Here is a 23,078-nt window from a genome sequence, read left to right on the forward strand (position 1 = left end):
CGCTCGAGGGCACCCGGAGAGCCACTGCTGTGGACTCTCAGGCAACTGGTTCAAATGTCGCAGCCTTGTCTGGCAGATGAGCCCCAGACAAGGTCACTGCCACTTCCCTGAGGCCATCCTGTGCGTCTGCAGCCCCCCCCCCCCCCCCGCCCCGCGCCACCCCCATCCCACAGAGGGAGGCGGCTGTCTCCTAGGGAGCAGAGGCGCCAGTCAGCTGACAAGCCATGAAAGGAGGGCTGGGGAGGCAGGAGCGGCCCAACCCCGGGACAGGCAGCTATTCTGAGGCACTTCGGGATAATGGCTGGTACAGAAATAACCCAGCCTCCTCACCTTCGTTCCAGCCCTCACACCTCTGCTCCATCGGAGGTGAGGCCCACACTTGAATTCCCCTCGATAACACTTCCTCGCACCAGCCTTTAGCAGGTCCTGCAGGGCCTCCTGTCCACTGGGAGCTCACAGTCTAGTGCAGGGGGCAGGCTAGGGACCTCAGGCTGCGGAGTGATGGTGCCTGGGTTTGGGGGAGCTCAAGGAAGGGGAGATCCCCAGGACAAAAGACTCCTGGGTCCGTTCTGCAGACATGGACAAATTATCCCGGCTGCGAGGCAACAGTAACGGACGCACTCGCACTGAAAGGCAGGCAGCAGCAGCGTTAGTGGTGGGCGCATCAGGGACTGGAGAGCAGAGTAGCAGCATAGGGGGCTGCAAAGGAAGAGTGACTAAATTCTGCGAGGCCTTGAATGTCAAGCAGAGAGTCTGGGCTACAGCTGGTGGACGAGAAAGCCACGGGGGCTTCTCGGCCAGGAGGTGCCCGGGGTCAGTTCTGCACGAGACAAGGTGCCGTGCGGCCAGGAGAGCTGGGTGGGGGGCAGCTGGAAGGGAGCGAACACCGTGTATTCGGGGTAGGCAGCCCTGGGCCCGACTCCGCAGCAGGAAGCGCTGGGCCGCGGCCGCGGAGGGCGTGCGCCGTCACTTCCCGGAGCCCCGCGCCACGCCCCTCGAGGGCGGCAACTTTCCTGCGCTCGCTGGGAGCTCCCAAGTTTGCGCAGCAACAAAGTGCCAGTGGCCCCCTAATCCTAGACCAGGGGCCCAAGCAAGCGAGACTCCAGCTCCCAAGGTGCTTCGCGCCACGGCGCTGCAGGTCGCGCATGCTTCTTCCCAAGAAAGGAGGGGGCCGGCCGCGGGCTGCTGGGACGCGCCCGCGGGGTGAAGTGCGGGAAACCAGGCCCCGCCATCTTAGCCTGGGTCAAACCAATCGCTCGTCCAGTGGGCGGGGCGTGTTCTCTCGTCAGTCAGCACAGGATTGGGCAAAATGCGCTTCATAACGGCAAGTCTCCTTATTATGGCTGCTGTTGAGAACTCCTTCCATCTGGCGCCTTCTCCGGGACTGAGCCCCCCAGGCATGCAATAGGACGTCCCAGCATGGCAGCTCCCAGCCAGATCCTCCTGGGGGCGGGGCCGGAGGCGGTTTCGCCCCGCCTCCTGGTAGGAGGGGGTTTCCGCTTCCGGCCGCGGAGGCTGCAGCCTCGCTCTGGTCCCTGCGGCTGGCGGCCGAGCCGTGTGTCTCCTCCTCCGCCGCCGCCATATTGTCTGTGTGAGGAGAGGGGAGAGCGGCCGCCGCCGCTGCCGCTTCCACCACAGGTACTGTGGGAGCCGCCAGGCGAGGTCGTTGGGGGTGGGGTGGGCCCAGGATGGGGCAGCGGAGTGCGGCCGCCTCTCACGCTTCCAGCAGACCCCCGAGCGCCCGTCGCCTTCCCCTGCCCCCTCCACACACATACACACCAGTCGAGGCCCCTGCAGCCCATCGGGGAGGCCCGGGGCCACCCCCCGGGGCGGAGAGCGAGGCTTCGGGGGGCAGAGCCCGATGTGAGAGTAGGGGCTGGCTGTCGGAGTCCCCCTTACTGCAGTAGAGAGAAGTGGATTGGGTGGGGACTGGGGGGCAAGTTGGAGGTAGGGGTCGTCGGAGGGGGAAGGGAGCTTGAGGGGTGGGGCCACAGGGGATGCTGGGGGAGGGTGCCGAGGGAGTGGTGCCTGCTGGGTAGGGTGATGTGAACCCTCCCGCGGAGCTGGGCAGCGGGCGCAGGGGCCGTGCTAGGGTCCTCCTGGGCGGGGCTGAGCTGCTCACCTGCCGCCTGGGTGCGAGCGGTGGGGACCCAGAGCGGGCTTGCTGGGGGGAAAGGGAGAGGGAACCACGAAGTGGGGCGGAACGGGCGGAGCGGGGTTAAAGGCTAATTGGGAGCCTGGGTAGATGAGGAGTTTGTAGAAGGGAAGGTGGCTGAGAGTATACATAGGTTACTTGGTGACCTTTTCCGAGTCGGACTTTCTCCTGTTGTGTTCTGTTGGTTTCTTGGAGCGTTGGAGCAGTTCTAGGCTGGGCAGGTGATGGATGGCGCTTCTGTAGTTTGCTTTGGGGAAACAAAGTCAGGGTTAGGAGAGGTTGTTTCTTGGCTCTTGTTTTTGGTGGGGCGAAAAGAGTTCTGGAAAGGAGGTGACAGAATTATTTGGGGAGACTTGATTGGCTTTCAGCTGCTAGATCTTTGGAAAAGGAGGTGTGGGGAAAATAAGAAGGGAGGATTTTTCCAAGAGTTGGAAACCTCATTCCATCTAAGGAGTGGCAGTGTAGGCCAGTGGTTAAGAACTAGACTATCAAGATTCTAAGTATCAGGGCCATTACTACTTAACTATGTTACCTGCACTCTGTAAGCGCCAGTCTGTGCCTGTAGAGTGGGGGATGGTGTTTTGTAGCGCGTAAGTTTATGGCTAGGAGTAAGAGAATTTATATCAAGGGCTTACCACAGAGTCTGGAAGGTAGTGGGTGCTCAGTTGATTTTACTTGTCACTAATTATTAAAGGGACTAGCTGGTATTTTGGGGGGAGAGGGATCATTGGTTGTAGGTAAAACTTACTGCCAAGGATCTAGCCTCAAAAATACGATCTCTAGTTATAGCAGTGTCAGTTGGCCTAACTGGTTTGGAAGACCTGGGGCTGAAAGCCCAGGACCTATAGTTCACCCCCATGTCATTTTGAGAAGTTCACCTGCAGTGTTCCATGGCAGGTTTGCCCTTCTGTGACTTTGAAATACTTGGCCTTCATTTTTCTGTTGGGGGAGGGTGTGTGACTTGAAAGAACAGAGATTGGAAAGTTGCTTAGATGGATTTATCAATTGATTACAAAGTTAGGTCACCCTTTGGCAACTTTTCTTTTTTAAAAAATGCCTAGTTATGGCCTCTTCTATGTAATGCAGAGGAAAGGTATATGTTTAAGAGAGAGAATGGGTTAGCTTTGGCGTTATGAGTAAATTGCTGTGCTATTTGAGGATGGAGCAGGTGGCAACTTTTCCTCACTGTGCTTTTAGTTCTATTGCCTACCCACTCTGTTCCAGGATGAATCCTTGCTTTTATTATCATCCATTGCTTCACATACTCTTCTCAGGAATTGGAGGTTTTCTTTAGGAAGTGAGTTTAAAGTCTTTTAACAGGGTTTGGAGTCAGAGAAAGCAGGACACCCTACTCCACCCATCAAAATGCTCAGACCTTAATCCTCGGAATCTGTAAATGTATTGTGGCAAAAGGGACTTTGTAGATGCAAAGTTAAGAATCTTAAAATAGGGAACTCATTCTTGATTTTCTGAGTAGACCCAGTCTAACCACAAGAGCCCTTAAAACAGATCTTTGTCCAGCTGGAATCAGAATTGAAGCCTGAAAGATACCCTATTTGCCATCCTCAGGAGGGCCACGTGGAAAGTATGAGGAGGAATTTGAGCAGCCTCCAGTGTCTGAAGGCAAGACCCCAGCTGACAGCCAGCAGAGCAATGCAGACCTCAGTCCTACACCCCCAGGGAACTGAATCCTGAAAGAGCTTGGAGATGGATTCTTCCCCAGAGTCTCCAGCAAGGAATGCAACTTTGCAAACACCTTAATTTTGGCCCTGTGAGACCTTAAGCAGGAAACCTAGCCAAGTTCACCCAACTTATAGAAACAGATAACATATTTGTGGCTTTTTACGCCATCGTATTTGAGGTAATTTAAGGCAGCAGCAGAACATTACTATAGATTTTGGTACCAGGAGTGGGGTACTGTTCCTTAAAAATGGAAGTCAGTGGGTGGAGGCCAGAAGTTTAAGGAATGTGATAGAAAAGACCTAGATTGTTAGTAGGAATAGGTTGCTAATGACCCTGCTAGTGAGCTCAGATCAAGTTAGGTATATGTTTTTGGAAACCAGTGGAAAGGTTACATAGTGACAAATAAGCTTGTGCCCTGTGGTTATATGGAAAGTACAATTTTCAGTGATAAACTTGGATGTATAGCCGAGGAGATTTCCAAGCATAATGTTGAAAGTGCAGCCTGTTTTTGTGGTTGGAAGTCCAATAGAGTGAGCACCTGTGAATCAGTCCCACTGGGTTCTTAATTTGGTGACAGCAGAAACAATGCTAGCTTGGATTGAAAGAGAAAATAGGTCTGGCTGTTGGACCCTCCCAAATCTCACTGACTGGGGTGGGCTGATAAAAGCTACTTACATGTGAACATACTGCTTTTCATAAAGAGAAGGGTGACTCAGAGGTGGAACCAAGAGCCCAGAGGGGTGGAGCTAAAAACAACGGGATTTTTCCCAGGCTTATAAAGGGAATGGAGTTTGCCCAGGTTTTGAAACTGCTTTGAACCTTTGACTGTTTCTGCTTAAGTTTTAGAACTATAGGATCTGTAACTATCCTGTGCCTGCCTCTCCAGGGTATGTTGGGAGAAGATAACTTGTGTTTTTAGGAATTGTGCCCCAGGAGTTGTGTTTAATGAATTTATATGCAGAACTTCATCCATACGTGAACTAAAAGTATGAAATTTGGGGCTTTTGAACTGATGGGCATTAGATGAGGTTTGTGAACTTTGAATTGATGCCGTGTGGTATGAGACCTTTGGGACCTTGAAATGGGAGGAATATGTTTTGTTTTTTTAGGAGAGATTTGATTCTGCAGAGGCCAGGGGCTAGACTGTGGTAGACAGAATGCACCCCCACCCCCTCCCCCCAAGATGTCCCTGGAATCTGAGTGTATAATGTGGCAAATGGGACTTTATAGATGTGATCAGGGTCAAGGATCTTAAACTTGGAAAACCGTCGTGTATTGCTGGGTAAGTCCAGCATAATCATATGAACTCTTAAAAGCAGAGAACTTTCTGCTAGAGTCAGAGAGATGGAGTAGAAGGGGGCGTCAGAGATTTCTAACCGTGTCAAGGACTCAGTTGCCATTACTGGAGGGACTGCTTGGAAAGTATGAGAAGGGAGTGCTGGCAGCCTCTAGTCGCAAAGGCCCACCCCACATGACAGCCACAACAAAATGGGGACTGCAAAGTACTAAATTCAGATTGGGAGCAGATTTTCCAGGCTCGCCCCATGTTTGCTTTAAAAAAAAAAAACTTGTGAGACCCTAAACACAGGATCCAGCCAAGCCCACCTGATTCTGGTCTATAGAAACTGAAATAATAAATCTGTATTGTTTCATTTGTGATAATTTGTTACAGCAACAATGAAAAAAATAGTACAAAGGGGTTTGCTGGTTTTATTTCATAGTCTTTGGGGGATTATATAAGAGAACAAAAGCAGCAGAGATTATTTTGTAGTGATTTGATTATGGAATACTTCATGGAATAATGGTGAGATGGGCCCTCTGTCCCTTCTTTGTTGTTTAAATATCTTGTTACTGTCCTGAGATTCAGTTTGCAGGGGATACGTGACTAGCTTAGTAAAATGTGGATTGTGGAGCTCCAGGTCATTTTGGTAGGATTTCTATAAATTAGGTGATTCTTCCATGTCTCTAATAAACTTCTTGGATAAATTATGTGATTTCTTCATTAATTTGTATTGACTGAATAAAGCAGTGGTTTCACATGGCAGCCTTCTAAAGGCATTTACCGCTTATATAGGAGATACACGTAGGTGATACATTTTTGTAAATAACCAGTTGTATAGTAGTCTGTTTTCCCATACATTCTTGCCCTGAAGCTGTTAAGATCTTTTTTCCTCATCATTGTTGTTTGAGGTTGAGAGTCAGATTTGGGAATCCTCTACAGATTGGAATTTCTAGCTGTTAAGAATGGTCTTTTGTTTTTGTTCTGTAATAGTGTCCTCTTGGGTGGGTTTTGTAGCACAGTGGGTAAAGCCACCACTTGGACACCTACATCCCATGTCAGAGTGCCTGGGTTCAAGTCTTGCCTATGCTTCTGATCCAGCTTCCTGCAAGTGCCCAGCCAGGGAGACAGCAGATGACGAGTGCTTGGGTCCCTGTCACCCATGAGGGAGATGGATGGAGTTCTGGCTCCTGGCTTTAACCTGCCCAGCCCCAACTGCGGTGGACGTTTAGGGAATGAATCAGAAGTGTCTGTCAGTCTCTCTCTTTCTCGGTGTCGCTCTGCCTTTTAAATAAATAGAGATAAAAATTTTAGGGGCTAATTTTCTATTGGACTCATAAAATGTAGACTAAACTGCAGTCAACATGGTAAAAATGAAACTTTCTTTTATAGTTATTACCTGAAAGAAAGATGATTATAGTATTTCAGGCTATGAAGAGCTTTTGAGATTATGTGTTTGGCTTCTGGTTTGTAGTAAGGGAAATTGGGCACATGAAGGTTTGATGGTTGATGAAGACATCTCAGACCTCAAGCCAAGCTAGAATCCTGGTCCAGGCCATATGGAGTCAGTGCTTTTGAACTCCATTCCATAAGCAGCCTTGCCTTGTCTCTTTTCTAAACATTACTAGGACAGGTTGCATTCTCTATCTGCCTGTTTTCTTCATAGAGTCTTTCTGAGGATTAGTTAAGAGAATGCATATAACATGTTTAATAATACCTAACATAATAAGTGTTACCTGTTTATAGCATTTATGATAACTTTCAACAACTTTTGTGCAGATATTACAGTATAGTTTGTACAAGGTCAGAAACTGAAAACTGATATACCATTGAATTATGTAAGAAAGAGCTTAGCATTTTAAGTAATTTTAAATAATCCTTGTGCTACTTGAATTAAAATGAGAAACTGGGTTTGCTCCTTGGTCTGCGACTATTCACTAGGTAACTTGCACAAGAGTAGTGGTATGTTCTTATGCCTCAATTTCTTTGAACACCTAACATGGATCATTTCAAAAATAGTATATTATTTGAATCTTTCTTTTAGGAAGAAATCTTGACCAACCAGGTTTTCTTCTTTGTTCTTTTTTTTTTTTAATCATGGTAATCCTTGTTATAAGGACTTTCTTATTTTCTTTTAAAGATTTATTTATTTGAATGAAAGGCAGAGAGTTACAGAAAGGCAGAGAGAGAGAGAGAGACCTTCCATCCACTGTTCACTCCCCAGATGGCCGAAGAGAGAGAGGGAGAGGGAGGCCTTCCATCCACTGTTCACTCCCCAGATGGCTGAAGCCAGGAGCCAGCAGCTTCCTCCAGGTCTCCCACATAGGTGCAGGGGCCCAAGCACTTGGGCCATCTTCCACTGCTTTCCCAGGCCATAGCAGAGAGCTGGATCAGAGTTGAACCTGTGCCCATATGGGATGCCAGCACTGCAGACAGGGGCTTTACCTGACGTGCCACAGCGCCAGCCCCCAACCAGCTTTTCAGATGAAAACATTCTTGTCATAGCAAAAGATGTATTTGTGTTGGGTTATAGATAATTAAGTTTTCCTTAAAAATTTGTGTGATATATACAGTTCAGGCCTAGTTGTTGAGCAGACATACTTTTTTTTTAAAGCATTACAGAAATCAAGGATTGAATCTTTTAAAAAGTTGAGGGTGAAAAAATTAACTGTATTACAAGATATAGCTAGAAGTGGCATTTCACTGAGGTTCTACCAATTCTGTGTCTTTCAGCCTTAGAGAAAACATACGTAGCAAATAGTTGGTTTGGTGGACAAGTTTTTTTTCATGTTAGTGGTTTGGGTTTTTTGGCTTTTGGTTTTTTTGTTTGTTTGTTTTGCATAGAAAATATTGTGTTTTCTGAAGTGTGGGTTTTAGGATTCAATATCAGGATACAATTAGATTAATCTATACTTTTGTATGTGTCATATCTTAAATGGTCTTATGTTGACGGCTCTTGGTTTTGCACTTCCTGGTCTTGTGGGTTTTTCTGACAGATTTTTATGAGCTGAAACATTTTAATCTGCTTGGAAAAGTGAACACTTGAAATTTTTCTGAAGTTATGACTAATGCTATAATGGGCATTTCTTAATTTAGCTACCTCATTAATGTTCTATAAATCTTAAGAAAACTACCCTGTTAAAAATGAATGGATACAATATTTCCTTTTTTTAAAGATTTATTTATTTATTTGAAAGAGTTACACAGAGAGGAGAGGCAGAGAGAGAGAGGAGAGAAAGAGAGGTCTTCCATTCCAATGGTTCACTCCCCAGTTGGCCGCAACGGCGGAGCTGCGCTGATCTGAAGCCAGGAGCCAGGAACTTACTCCTGGTCTCCCACGCGGGTGCAGGGGCCCAAGAAGTTGGGCCATCTTCGACTACTCTCCCAGGCCGTAGCAGAGAGCTGGATGAGACGTGGAGCAGCCAGGTCTCCAACAGCCGCCCATATGGGATGCTGGCGCCTCAGGCAGTGGCTTTACCTGCTATGTCGCAGCGCTGACCCCCACAATATTTTCTTTAAAAACTGTATCATGCCGGCGCCGTGGCTTAACAGGCTAATCCTCCGCCTTGCAGCGCCGGCACACCGGGTTCTAGTCCCGGTTGGGGCGCCGGATTCTATCCCGGTTGCCCCTCTTCCAGGCCAACTCTCTGCTATGGCTCGGGAAGGCAGTGGAGGATGGCCCAAGTCTTTGGGCCCTGCACCCGCATGGGAGACCAGGAGAAGCACCTGGCTCCTGGCTTTGGATCAGCGAGATGCGCCAGCTGCAGCGGACATTGGAGGGTGAACCAACGGCAAAAAGGAAGACCTTTCTCTCTGTCTCTCTCTCGCTATCCACTCTGCTTGTCAAAAGCAAACAAACAAAACCCTGTATCATGTCATTTCAGAAAATACAAAATAGCCACTTGGGGCTGTTGAATATGTAGCCAGTCACCAGATGTTCATCCTCAGACCCTGAGTGCCTGTTACACTTTGGCAGGTACTGTGCTAAGGATCTCCAGTTTGCCCCTGCCCTCAAGCTCACAGTTGAGTGATACTTTGTAATAATAGATTTTTTTTTAAGATTTATTTTTTTGAAAGAATTACAGAGAGAGGTAGAGGCAGAAAGAGAGGTCTTCCATCCACTGGTTCACTCCCCAGATGGCTGCAACAGCCAGAGCTGCACCAATCCGAAGCCAGGAGCTTCTTCCAGGTCTCCCACGTGGGTGCAGGGGCCTAAAGACTCGGGCAATCCTCTACTGCTTTCCCAGGCCATAGCAGAGAGCTGGATTGCAAGAGGAGCAGCCGGGACTAGGACCGGTGCCCATATAGGATGCTGGCGCTTCAGGCCAGGGCTTTAACCCACAGCGCCACAGCACCAGCCCCAATAATAGATATTTCATGCTACAACTTAGCAGCTTTCAGAGGTATTTTCTTATGAAAACAGTTTTCTTTGTGTCTCAGCTATAGTTTCTGAAGTGTTTGCAGGAACTGGGGCTGAGGAGTGGGGTTCAGCTGAGAATCAGCTGAACTTGCCGGCATGGAGGGGAGGCCGGAGGGGAGGCCGCTGCATATGGGGTAGAGCTCCTTTAGCTTTGGAGCGAAACTCTGGGGACCTTCACTTCTCCCCAGCCTGGGCTTTCTCATCTCAACTGGGATAACAAATACCTTGGGCAACTTGTTAACTTTCAGCTTCTTCATCTGTGAAATGGGGATTAGTAGAACCTACCTCAGAATTCTTGTGAGGAGAACCTACCTCAGAATTCTTGTGAGGATTAATAACCAAAGCACTGGCTATTATCATCATCTCAGGATTACTTTGAAGATTAAAAGAGATAATTTATAAACTGCCTGATCTGATGAGTATTAGTTCTTTTCTTTCACTGTCAGTGAAGATGGTGTGTTTGTTGCTAATCTGCACTCTTTATTTTCCATCTTTGCTACCAGGAGTTATTAATGAGGCTTTTGACTTGTCCTTCCTGTTTTTGGTGTGGCCTGCTGAGAGGGTGAGGTACAAAATTGCTGCTTGGGACAGATCAATACGTAACTCACGTCTTCATTCAGTCATGTACAGTGTGTATTGCCAGAGTGTCATCTAATCATGGTGAATTTAGGAATCACTTGCTTCTGGATGGAGAAGTTCATCCTCCCATCTCAGATTCAGAAGTTCTAGGTTCGCTCACCTGTAGACTTAGGAATGTGGAACAGAGACCTTGTTCTCAGTGGCTCTTTGGTCACAGTGTGGGAATTCCTTGAGTATGATGTTTTAGGGAAATGTTTGGAGGAAGACTACTTCTCTATGGCCTGCTCTTTCAGGTAACCCTCTAACTTACTTTCTTGTTGACTTTGTGTTCTTACATCATAAACTCCTTAGGCAGAATGGGACTCTGTCTCAAAAATGTTCAATGTAGTTATGATTATATAGAATAACTATGAGTAGCCATCTGCCTTGTAGTTCTACATCTTAAAAAATAAAAAGACTTTATTGCCTAGCAATTTAAAAAGTAAATATTCAGACATGTATTTTTATATTTAACTTATTGTGAGATTATCAGTAGCAGATAAAATATTTTCATTTTTTGCTTCTGTTCCTCTGTCTTGACCAATTCTTCATTTTTTGTTCCAAAATGATACATGCCACGTTCAATGCAATGAAGAATTGTAAGCACAGCCAAGTTCCTGAACGTTCATCTACAGCTACCAGTACCTCTTGCTGTGTGCACCTGTGATCATTTCACAGCCATCCTCTGTGGCCTCTTGAAAACTTAGACATTGTTGAACCTGGAAGAACCCCCTGTGCCCACAGATACTGTCGCCACTCAGCCTGTGGTGGGGGAAGGAAGGGTCATGTCTCACGTGCCTTCCTCTTTACTTCTTCCCTTGGTGGCTACACAGAAAAGTTTTTCCACCTTTATTTATTTTAGAGAGAGATTGCCTAGAGAAAGAGATTTTTTCCACCGTCTGGTTTACTCCCCAAATCGCTGTAATGCCAAGGCTGGGCCAGGCTGAAGCCAGGAGCCAGGAGCTTCTTCTGGGTCTCTCACATGGTACAGAGGCCCAAGTACCTTCCACTACTTATGACAGTATTTTTAGTAGACTATTAATGAATCAGTTTGCAGAATTAAGGAAATAATGTTGAATTTAGTGAAACGAATGTATTTTGGCTTTAAATCCTAAATAGACTGAGTTCAAATATGGACCTTACAATTATTAATCTTCTGTGCTTTTTGAACAGGTTGTTTAACCTCTCAACCTGTTTACTTCTAAAATGGGAGCATGCATCTCATTCATGCCTTATTTATAAAAGGCATTCAAATGATAACAGTACTTACTATATACATAACTGCTAGATTCTGCTTTAGATTACTCTAGGTCTGAAATGAAGTTTTTTATTCTTGTTCCAGAGGATTGTGGCTATAGCAATAAAGCTTCACATTGTAACTTTATTTTACATGTGTTAAGGTAAAAAGGCATAGTGTACAGATGAGGAGTTCTCTGCCCATCATTCAGTATGTTCTCTGTTATGGGAGATTAAATTGGACTTCAAATTTCTGTGAAGTGTTTGGATAGAACTGTGGTAATCCAGATCAAATTGCTTATTTTTTCTTATAATACCTTCCTTTGTTGGAAGATCTCCCACTGTTGGTTACATCATTTATATAACATTGACACTTTGATCCCTTTTTGTGACTTACAAGTGGAGAAATAAAATACTAATGTTTGTTTTGCTGTTAGTTTGTTTTATGGAAGAAATACTTGTGTATATTGCCTTATGAAACAAGAATGTATATTTATAGGTAAGAATAAAAGCAGAAGGGTCCAGTGGCATGTTAGGATTATATACAACCGGTAAATTCTTGAATTATCAGGAATTACTGTGAATAAATTCCAACCCATAATAATACCAGGAAAAAACTCACTCTGTTGACGTTGATCAGATGTTTTTCTTATTCAGTGTGTACTTGAAGTCTTGGAATTTGAAGATTGGAGAGAGGAGGATTGCCAAGGTAGTTAACCTGTTTGAGTTGTATGTTTTTCCCCAATTTAAAAAACGAACACACTGCTACTTATAAGGTGTTAGTTAGTTTGATAGATGAGAGAGGGAATGGTTACTACTTGAAATTGAGACAGGAAAAGAGAGTCAATTTAAAGAAAGATAACTTCATTTAATTTTTTTTTTTAACCATTAACCCATTTCCTTTTGGCTTATTCTCCCAGGCTAGGGTTAGGAGGCTTAGCTTGTGTTCATTGTTTTTGTTTTTCATGCCAGTGACCTCCAAATGGATGATCTCCCAGAAGAAATGGTTGCCCATTAGTAGTGTATCTGGACTACATTTGAAAGCTGAAACAGGTGATTGCGTGTCACTCGAAAAAGGGGAGATTGTGAAATAGTTTTCTTAACCTACTGCATGGATTTTTACTGTTCAGGTCATGTTGTCTACAGTTATTTAAACCAGATTTTCGCAAGTAATCTCCTGTGTTAGAGGAACTTAGAGACGTGCTGAGATGTTGGTTCTCTCAGCTGTCTGGCCGTTTGTGCGGTCAGTCCTTCTGGGCCAATAACCTGATCTGGAAGTCTTGATCACATCCCATTGTGTGAAATAAATATTAGTTTCTCTTTATGTCTTGACTTTTAAAAAGGCAAGAAGCACTGCTTTGGAAAATTCAGTCATTAGATATAGATATAACAGTTGTAAGATTCAAAGGGCTACCAATCCTTTAAAACTTAAGGACCGTTTTAAAGTATCTTTGTGACTCCCAAATAATTCTCTTTCTACCTGATTCACTGGGCTTTTTTTTTTTTTTAAAGATTCATTTATTTATTTCAAAGGCAGAGGCAGGGCAGGGTTGGGGGGGGCGCAGTCTTCCATCTGCTAGTTCATTCTCCAGTGGCTGCAAGGGCTGGAGCTGGGCCCGTCGGAAGCCAGGAGCCAGGAGCGTCTTCCATGTGGGTGCAGGGATGCAGGACCTGCGCCATCTTCTACTGCTTTCCTAAGCCATAGCAAGGAGTTGGATCAGAAGTGGAGCAGCTGGGACTCGAACTGGTGCCCGTATGGGATGCCAGCACTTCAGTTAGCAGCTTTACATGTTATGCCACAGCACCGGCCCCACAGGGAATACATAAAATGTAAGACAAAACAATTTAAGATAGGACACTTGTGAAGAAACTCAAGTGGTTTTTTTTTTTTTTTTTTTTTTTTGACAGTTAGTGAGAGGGAGAGACAGAGAGAAAGGTCTTCCTTCCATTGGTTCACCCCCCAAATGGCTGCTACGGCCAGAGCTACGCCGATCTGAAGCCAAGACCAGGTGCTTTCTCCTGGTCTCCCATGCGGGTGCAGTACCCAAACACTTGGGCCATCCTCCACTCATCTCCCGGCCACAGCAGAGAGCTGGACTGGAAGAGGAGCAACCGGGACTAGAACCTGGTGCCCATATGGGATGCCGGTGCTGCAGGCAGAGGATTAACCAAGTGAGCCACGGCGTCAGTATTCAAGTTATTTTTTTTAAAACAGTAATGTGAGGCTAGAAGTTAGCTTTTGTTAAACTGTTGCTCTCACTTGACTAACCCTCAGTGGCACTGTATTTTTCCGAATCTGACATTTTGTTGGAAATTCATAGAGTATGGGTCTCATGCTGGAACATAGTGTTGAAGCCTAAGATACATTGTCTTCCTTTCTTCCTTCAGGAAAGAATGGCATAAATATAGTTTCAGCAGTTTTAGTTTTTAGTATTTATGTAAATTAACAAGTTAACCTTTTTAAATGCATCTTTGTAATGTTAACAATATACATTTCCTGTTTGTGTAACTGCTGGGGTTTACAGATCCTCAGCCTGTAATTTTTCTTCAAAAAATGCACATGTTACAATAAATACATTTTCAGGAAATCCATGGCCTCCCATCTCATTGATGAGCTCTATTTTTCAGTGGCATAATTAGTATAGTCATTTCCTCTTTATTTTTAAATTAATTTATCTATAAGCTTACATACAGCAGGGATCAACTACTCAAACACCTTCTGGAACTAGGCTAGTAAGGTAAGTGAATGGAATTGTTCAGGTTTACCTGTGGCATCTAAATTGTTTTTAAAGAGCCCATGTTTGGATAGTCACAGCTCCACAGATCCAACTGACTTTTTTTTTTTTTTTTTTTTTTTTTTGTGACAGGCAGAGTGGATAGTGAGAGAGAGAAAGGTCTTCCTTTTTGCCATTGGTTCACCCTCCAATGGCCGCTGCGGCCGGCGCATCTCGCCAATCCGAAGCCAGGAGCCAGGTGCTTCTCCTGGTCTCCCTTGCGGGTGCAGGGCCCAAAGACGTGGTCCATCCTCCACTACCTTCCCGAGCCATAGCAGAGAGTTGGCCTGGAAGAGGGGCAACTGGGATAGAATCCGGCGCCCCAACCGGGACTAGAACCCAGTGTGCCGGTGCTGCAAGGCGGAGGATTAGCCTGTTAAGCCACGGCGCCGGCCCCAACTGACTTTTGTAATCAGAAATGAATCATTGTTACCAGATAAACCTTGCTATCCTCCCTCCTTCTTTAGAGAAACAAAGTTTTTTTAGCATTAGCATCTGTCACTTTAAAAAATATTTTATGGGCCGGCACCACCGCTCAATAGGCTAATCTTCCGCCTTGCGGCACTGGCACACCAGGTTCTAGTCCCAGTCGGGGCGCCGGATTCTGTCCCAGGTGCCTCTCCTCCAGGCCAGCTCTCTGCTGTGGCCCGGATGCAGTAGAGGATGGCCCAAGTGCTTGGGCCCTGCACCCGCATGGGAGACCAGGAGAAGCACCTGGCTCCTGCCTTCGGATCAGCACGATGCGCTGGCTGCAGCAGCCATTGGAGGGTGAACTAACGGCAGAAAGGAAGACCTTTCTCTCTGTCTCTCTCTCTCTCTCACTATCCACTCTGCCTGTCAAAAAAAATATATATATATATTTTATGAAAGTGTGAAATATATGTATATATTATATATATATGAAAGTGTAAAATCTGCATAAAAATATGTAATTTAAAAGCTAATCCACTTTTCAAAAACACTGTGAAAAATTTATGCACAAATGTTCATAACAACATTATTCAAAAAGTAGAAACAATTCAGATATCTATCGACTGATGAATGGATAAACAAGATGTGGTGTTTCCTTATAGTGGATTCAGCCTTAAGAAGGAATGAACTGTTGTTATATCCTACAGTATGAATGGACCATGGAAGCATTGTGCTAAGAGAAGAAACCAAATACAAAATACCATATATTACATGATTCCATTTATTTGAATTGTCCAGAATAGCAGAATGGTGGAGACAGGAGAGTGTGGGTGGGGACAATATTGGGAGTGACTCCTGTGGGCTCTGGAATCAGAATGGTGATGTTGTACAACATCATCAGAATAGGAAAGATTGTACCATAAAGTGGTAATTTCTTATATGGATTTTATCCCAATTTTTAAAAATAGCTCTGAGCCAAATAGGACGTACATGTGAACATAAATATACACTGGGAGTATAGACCTGTGTGTGTGGCCCGCAGTTTACATTCTTTGCTGTGAATCCAGATATATAACTATTTTCAGATCACCTCTCTGATATTGGAGAAGTGTAGTTTTGCCTTCTGTGACATGGGAAAGGCATACCTAGGTCTTGCACTTTCTGGTTTAAAAGTGATAAATATAAATCCCAAGAATCAGGGACAGGGGCTGGCCTGTGGCATAGCGGGTTAAGCTGCCACCTGAAGTGCCTCATCCCATATGGGCACCGGTTTGAGTCCCAGCTGCTCCACTTCCGATCCAGCTTTCTGCTATGGCTTGGGAAAGCAGTAGAAGATGGCCCAAATCCTTGGGCCCCTGCACCCATGTGGGAGACCCGGAAGAAGCTCCTGGCTTCGGATTGGTGCAGCTCTGGCCGTTGCAGCCAACTTGGAAGTGAACCAGCGGATGGAAGACCTCTCTTTCTGCCTCTCTTTCTCTGTGTAACTCTGACTTTCAAATAAATAAATCTTAAAAAAAAAGAAAAAAGAATCAAGGACTGGGATAGGCACTCACATAATATCTTTAGGTTGAAAGCCAGCCAGAATGCTTGCTGTCTTCGGTTCCAGCCTATTTTCTGTTTTTGTTAAGTCTAGGACAATCTACCCTATTAGCTATTGTTTTTTAAATTTTTTTAAGGTTTATTTATTTGAAAGAGTTACACAGAGATAGGAGAGGCAGAGAGAGAGGTCTTCCATCCAATGGTTCACTCCCCAATTGGCCACAATGGCTGGAGCTGTGCCGATCCGGAGCCAGGAGCTTCTTTAGGGTCTCCCACGCCGGTGCAGGGGCCCAAGGACTTCGGCCATTTTCTGCTGCTTTCCCAGGCCATAGCAGAGAACTGGATTGGAAGTGGAGCAGCTGGTGCCCATATGGGGTGCCGGCGCTTCAGGCTAGGGCTTTAACCCACTGCGCCACAGCGCCGGCCCCTAGCTGTTGTTTACTTATCACCTGCAGGGAGTATGATCATAAGGGAGGAAATAGGAAAGGACAGTCATATTCTGCTATTTTCTCAGTGCAATAAGATAGCCTAAATGATATACCCAAGGCCATATATAGGTCTTAGTGGTTTCAACATGGCTGTTCCTACAACCTCGTGATGCCTTATAAGTCCAAAGTTCATTCAGGAGTAGAGTAGTGAACTGTTTTTGTAGCTTTATCAAGGCTCATCAGGCCCTGTGCCCATCACATGGGTTTACCTCATAGCCTGGAACTTTATGAAAACTTAGGTGCGTATATACCTACTGGTTTCATATCATCTTGGGAAGGGAAAGTATGAAATGAAACCATTTTATCTCTACTATTGGTGATGCAATATAATTTGCATGTAAGCTAAACAAATTTTTAAAATCAACTGTACATCAATGAGGATACTTCCAAAAAGTTCATGGTGGGTGATTTAAAAGATAAGTTTATTTTGGTACAATATTTTGAAATCTTTGCATCGTCTTTTTCATGATACACATTTTCCATGAACTTCTGAAAGCCCCATTATACAGCCAGACTACGTTTCTCAGTTTTGAGCAGAATGGGTCCATATGTAGGACCAGTTGATTTGTGCCAAAATATTGTCTATTACTGTTATATATTCAGTTCATCAAACACTTGTGGAATATTTCACCAGCTAGTCACTGTGGTAAACACAGGGCATATACCAAGAGAGAGAAATTTCAGTCCAAAACAGATTCATTGTGAAAATAGAGTATATTGGAATGATTTATTCCTATTGAGGAAATGCAAAGGACTCTTCAAAAAGTTTATGAAAAGTGCACATTATGAAAGAGCCATGCGTGAATTTTGGAACGTTTGTACCAAAATAGAGGGTTTTTTAAATATAAGATTTTATTTATATGAGTGGCAGTTACAGAGAGAGAAAGGGATAAAAGGAGAGAGAGCTTCCATCTGCTGGTTCACCCCCTAAATGGCCCCAACAACTGGAATTGGACCATGCTGAAGCCAGGAACCAGGAGCTTCATCCAGGTCTCCCACATGGATGCAGGGGCCCAAGGAATTGCCATCTTCTGCTTTCCCAGGTGCATTAACAGAGCTGGATGGGAAGTTGAGCAGCTGGGACTTGAACTGGCATAAGGGATGCTGGCATTGCAGGTGGCAGCTTAACTGGTTATGCCACAACCTCTTATGGGAGAGGCAGAGATGGAGAATGAGAACTCCCATCATTGGTTCACTCCCCAAATGCCAGGAACCAGAACTCAATTCAAGTCTCCTCAAGGCTGACAGGAACCCAATTACTTGAGCCCTCACTGCTGCTAGAGTCAGGAGCTGGAGATAAGTATGGAACCCAGGCCCTGCGGTACAGGATGTGGGCATCCTAGCACTAGGCCAAATGCCCACCCTAATTCTGGTTTTGATCCACTTTTCCACAGATTGCTTTTTTTTGAAGTACTTTCCTACTTTGCTCATTGGGAGAAGCATAGGAAAACTTCACAGTGTATAGAAAACTTGCTGGTTCTCGCCGGCGCTGCAGCTCAATAGGCTAATCCTCCGCCTAGCAGCGCCGGCACACCAGGTTCTAGTCCCAGTCGGGGCGCCGGATTCTATCCCGGTTGCCTCTCTTCCAGGCCAGCTCTCTGCTATGGCCAGGGAGTGCAGTGGAGGATGGCCCAAGTCCTTGGGCCCTGCACCCCATGGGAGACCAGGAGAAGCACCTGGCTCCTGCCTTCGGATCAGCATGGTGCGCTGGCCACAGCACGCCAGCCGCAGCGGCCATTGGAGGGTGAATCAGAACTTGCTGGTTCTTAAAGAGACAGTAGGACTTGTCCTCACAAGCAGTATTAGAGGACATAAACAAAATGTTAGGTGATGGGGATTAGGATTGGGCATACTCAGTTCTCACTGGCTTGAAAAATGTTTTTAAAATATTAAGCTGTTAAGATAGGCTAAAATAGTGATTGAACATATTGGTTATGTAGCCAGAGCTTGCTTTTTTTTTTTTTTTTTAAGATTTATGTATGTATTTGAAAGAGTTACACAGAGACAGAGAGAGGAGGAGAGGCACGGGGTGGGGGTCTTCTATCTGCTAGTTCGCTCCCCAGTTGGCTGCAACAGCCGGAGCTGTGCCGATCCAAAGCCAGGAGGTCAGAGCTGCTTCTTCCAGCTCTCCCACACGGGCGCAGGGGTCCAAGCACCTGGGCCATCCTCCACTGCTTTCACAGGCCTCAGCAGAGAATTGGATCAGAAAAGCAGCCAGAACTCGAACCATCGCCCATATAGGATGCTGGCACTGCAGTCAGCGGCCTTACCCACTATGCCACAGTGCTGGCCCCCAGAGTTTTCATTTCTTGTGTTTTACTAAGTTTTTTTCCTTTAGGAATTTCAAATATACCAGCATAAAATTATGTATGAAATCCTTTTATCTTTTTACTCTGTAGTTCTCATATAGTAACGTATCCTTTTCCACTTTTGATATTGAACATTTGTCCTGATTCCTTTTTTTGATAATTCATGCTTACAGCTTTGTTTTGTAAAGATTTATTTATTTGAAAGAGTTACAGAGAGAAGTGGAGACAAGAGGTCTTCCATCTGCTGATGCACTCCCCAAATGGCCACAACTGCTGGAGTTGGGCCTATCTGAAGCCAGGAGCCAGGAGCTTCATCTGGGTCTCCTACATGGGTGCAGGGGCCTAAGCATTTGGACCATCTTTCACTGCTTTTCCCAGGCCATTACCAGGGAGCTGGATTGAAGTGGAGCAGCCGGGACTTGAACTCATGTCCACATGGGATGCTGGCATCACAAATCAAATGGTAGCTATGCCATAACACTAGCCCTGATGCTCACAGCCCTAATACTAGCAGTTTTTAAAGGCAATTTTATGAGTTTTTGAAGAACCAAGTAGGTTTGATGATCCTGTATGTTTTCTTTACTTTCTTCTCTTTTTTTTTCCCCAAAAAACTTATTTGTTGATTTATTTGAAAGGCAGAGTGACAGAAAGGGAGAGAGGTTGGTTCACTTCCCAACAGCCAGGGCTGGGTCAGATGAAGCCAGGAGGCAGGAACTCCTTCTGGCTTGCCCACATGGGTGGCAGGGACCCAAGTATTTGGGCCATCATCTGCTGCCTTCCATGGTGAATTAATAGGAATCTGGATTGAAGGCAGAGTAACTAGGACTCATACTGACATTCCAATGTTGGATACTGGCATCACACACTATAGCTTTTATCCCACTGGCCACAAAACAGGATCCTCTTTAATTCTTTTAATTTTTCCTTCTACTTTCTTTGGGTTTGTTTTTTGTGTTTTTTTTTGTTTGTTTGTTTGTTTGTTTTTTTAAATTTAATGAAGTGCATAGCTCTTTTTTTTCTTTTAAGATTTATTTTATTTGAAAGACAGTTAGAAGGAGAGAGGGAGAGAGAGAGGTCTTCCATCTGCTGGTTCACTCCCCAGATGGCCGCAATGGCCAGAGCTGCGCCAGTCTGAAGCCAGGAGCCAGAAGCTTCTTCCTGGTCTCCCACACCGGGTGCAGGGGCCCAAGGACTTGGGCCATTTCTGCTGCTTTCCCCAGGCCATAGGAGAGAGCTGAATGGGAAGAGGAGCAGCCAGGACTAGAACCGGCGCCCATATGGGATGCCGGCGCTTCAGGCCAGGGCTTTAACCCACTGCGCTACCCATAATTTCTTGTTTGCTTTTGTAATATGTGCATATTAAGTTTATAAATCTTGAAGTCTTCCTGTAATTGTGTGCTGCGCTTTGAAATGTAGTGTTTCTATTACCTTATCTGCATTGTATGTTTTAGATGTATCTCTTACATGGCCTATGATAAATTTTTTTATTCCTAAAATTTTATTTTTCAAATAAATAGATAGTAAAATTGATTCCTTTTTGAGTGTGCTGTTCTATCAGTTTTAGGACATAGATTCAGGTAACCACTGTCAGAACTTGAACACAGAATAGTTATAGCACCTTCTGCTGGCTGCCCTTTGATGTCAAAACCACCTCTCCTAGTCTCTTGCAACCACTGCTCTTTTCTGAGTTACTACAGTTTTATCTTTTCAAGACTGTTTCATGAGTGGAATCAGTATGTAACATTTTGAGACTGGCTTCTTACACTCAGCATATTGCCTTTGAGATTCATCAAAGTTGTAGATATAAGTGTTTCCTTTTTATTGCTAAATAGTGTTCCACTGTATGTGTGAACCACAGTTTATCCATTCACTCCTTGTAGGACATTGGGTTTCCATTCTTTAGTGATTATGAGCAGAACTGCTATAAACTTAATATGAAAACATAAGTTTTCATCAGATTATGTAAAAAATTTAGTTTAACCTAAACTGCCTAACTCTTCTCTAGAATGGCTATACTATTTTGTATACTCACTTGCAATGTGAGTTCAGTTGCACCACATCCTCTCTAGCACCTGGCATCGTCAGTCCTTAACTTGCAGCGTTGAAATAATTTTTAGATTTCAGAATTCTAGAAGTAGTATCTTGATACAGTCTTCACTCAATTTCCAAGAGTGTTAACATTTTTTAAAAAGATTTATTTATTTATTTGAAAGAGTTACACAGAGAAAGAAGGAGAGGCAGAGAGAGAGAGAGAGAGAGATCTTCCATCTGCTGGTTCACTCCCTAATTGGCTGCAACAGTCAAAGCTGTGCCAATCCGAAGCCAGGAGCCAGGAGGTTCTTCAGGGGCCCAAGGACTTGGACCATCTTCTGCTTTCTCAGGCCATAGCCCAGAGCTGGCTCAGAAGTGGAGCAACCTGGACTCAATCCAACGCCCATATGGGATGCCGGCACTGCAGGCAGCGGCTTTACCCTCTACACTGCAGCCCCAGCCCCAAGCATGTTAACATCTTACACAGATAGTACTTTATCAAAAATGAAAAGGTAACATTGGTACAATACTATTAATTTACCTACAGGCTTTACTAGGATTTTACCAGTTGTTTCCTTTATCTGCTCAAGGATCCAGCCCAGGGCACCATGTTGCATTTAGTCATGTCTCCTTAGTTTCCTCCAGTCTATGACAGTTTCTCAGTCTTTCTTAATTTTTTTAACTTGAAAACTTTAAAATAGGACTGTGTGAGGTGTTGTGTGGAGTGTGCTTCGACTTAGGTTTTTTGACATCTCAAGATTAGATTATGTTTACGGAGTTTTTTTCAGGAAGCTACCTCAGAGGTGAAGTCCCCTTATCACATCATATCAGGGGAATGTGTCAGTATGATCACTAGTTTGCCAGGTTTTTCCACCATTGCGTTAGCATTTCTTTCTTTCCACTAGAAGAGCATTCCTAACTCTAGCCTATCTTTATTTAAAGAGGTTGAAAATTACTTATGGACATATGTTGAAACCACCATAGTCATTAAAAAATGCCTATCCTAGAGGAGATAATTTAAAGATAGGCGAGGCCGGCACCGTGGCTCAATAGGCTAATCCTCTGCCTTTGCGACGCCGGCACACCGGGTTCTAGTCCTGGTCGGGGCGCCAGATTCTGTCCCGGTTGCCCCTCTTCTAGGCCAGCTCTCTGCTGTGGCCAGGGAGTGCAGTGGAGGATGGCCCAAGTGCTTGGGCCCTGCACCCCATCACCCCATGGGAGACCAGGAGAAGCACCTGGCTCCTGCCTTCGGATCAGCGCGGTGCGCGGGCCGCAGCGTGCCAGCCGCTGCGGCCCTTGGAGGGTGAACCAACGGAAAAGGAAGACCTTTCTCTCTGTCTCTCTCTCTCTCACTGTCTACTCTGCCTGTCAAAAAATAAATAAATAAATATAAAATAAAATAAAGATAGGCGAACACGCTATTTCTCCTAAAAAGCTTTACTGTTTTAGTATCTGTTTGGATCTTGCCTCTGGCAAGTACTGTTTTGGTCTAATATTGGTCTTTTGTTTGTTTCTACATGTATCGGAATTCTCATGTGAGGGATGCATGGATAGTTTATTGTTTGGGGCTGTAATCCAATACTGTTATCATTTATTTCGTTCAGATTGTTCCAGCTTTGGCCATTGGTGCTCCTTCTAGTTGGCTCCCTTTCACTACAAAATTTGCCAGGATACCTTGTACTTTTCCTGCTTTAATCTTAGAACCAGTGTTTCTCCAAAGAGCCCTCTTTCCTTTTGCTGGATATTGATACTTTAGAGATCAAGCTCTGGGCACTAGGTGTTCTGATTGCCACACAGTGTCTTTACTTTTGGTGTTCCCAGCAGGCAGGCCTAGGGATTTGCACCTAGTAATGTCCATTCTTTGGAGTGTGAATCTGTGGTTTTTACAAAATTACCTCCAAAGTACAGTACAGAACAATTTCATTGCCATAGGGCAGTCACTTTTCTGTTAACTATCTCTGGGTTTATCTTTTTCAGACTCATAAATAGTCTTTCAGGTCTGGCTATCACACTTAACACTTTCAAGTTCTCGCACAAATCAGTAGTTTGTTCCTGAGAAATATTCCATTGTCTGATTGTACCACCCATGTTCATCCATGTATCCCAAAGATGGCTTGGTTGTTTCTATTTTTATT

The 23,078-nt window shown here is 44.9% G+C and overlaps 1 protein-coding gene across 1 annotated transcript in view; it reads left to right on the plus strand.

The window, feature by feature from the left end:
• The first annotated feature begins 1,513 nt into the window (after positions 1-1,513).
• The window catches only part of CSNK2A1 (casein kinase 2 alpha 1), a 72,806-nt gene continuing 51,241 nt past the window's right edge, over positions 1,514-23,078 (plus strand). Inside the window, 1 exon segment of the mRNA XM_062203974.1 lies at positions 1,514-1,638. The gene's annotated coding sequence lies outside the window, so the exon portion shown is untranslated.

This window comes from Lepus europaeus, chromosome 10 (genome assembly GCF_033115175.1).
Source record: "Lepus europaeus isolate LE1 chromosome 10, mLepTim1.pri, whole genome shotgun sequence".
Classification (NCBI taxonomy): domain Eukaryota; kingdom Metazoa; phylum Chordata; class Mammalia; order Lagomorpha; family Leporidae; genus Lepus; species Lepus europaeus.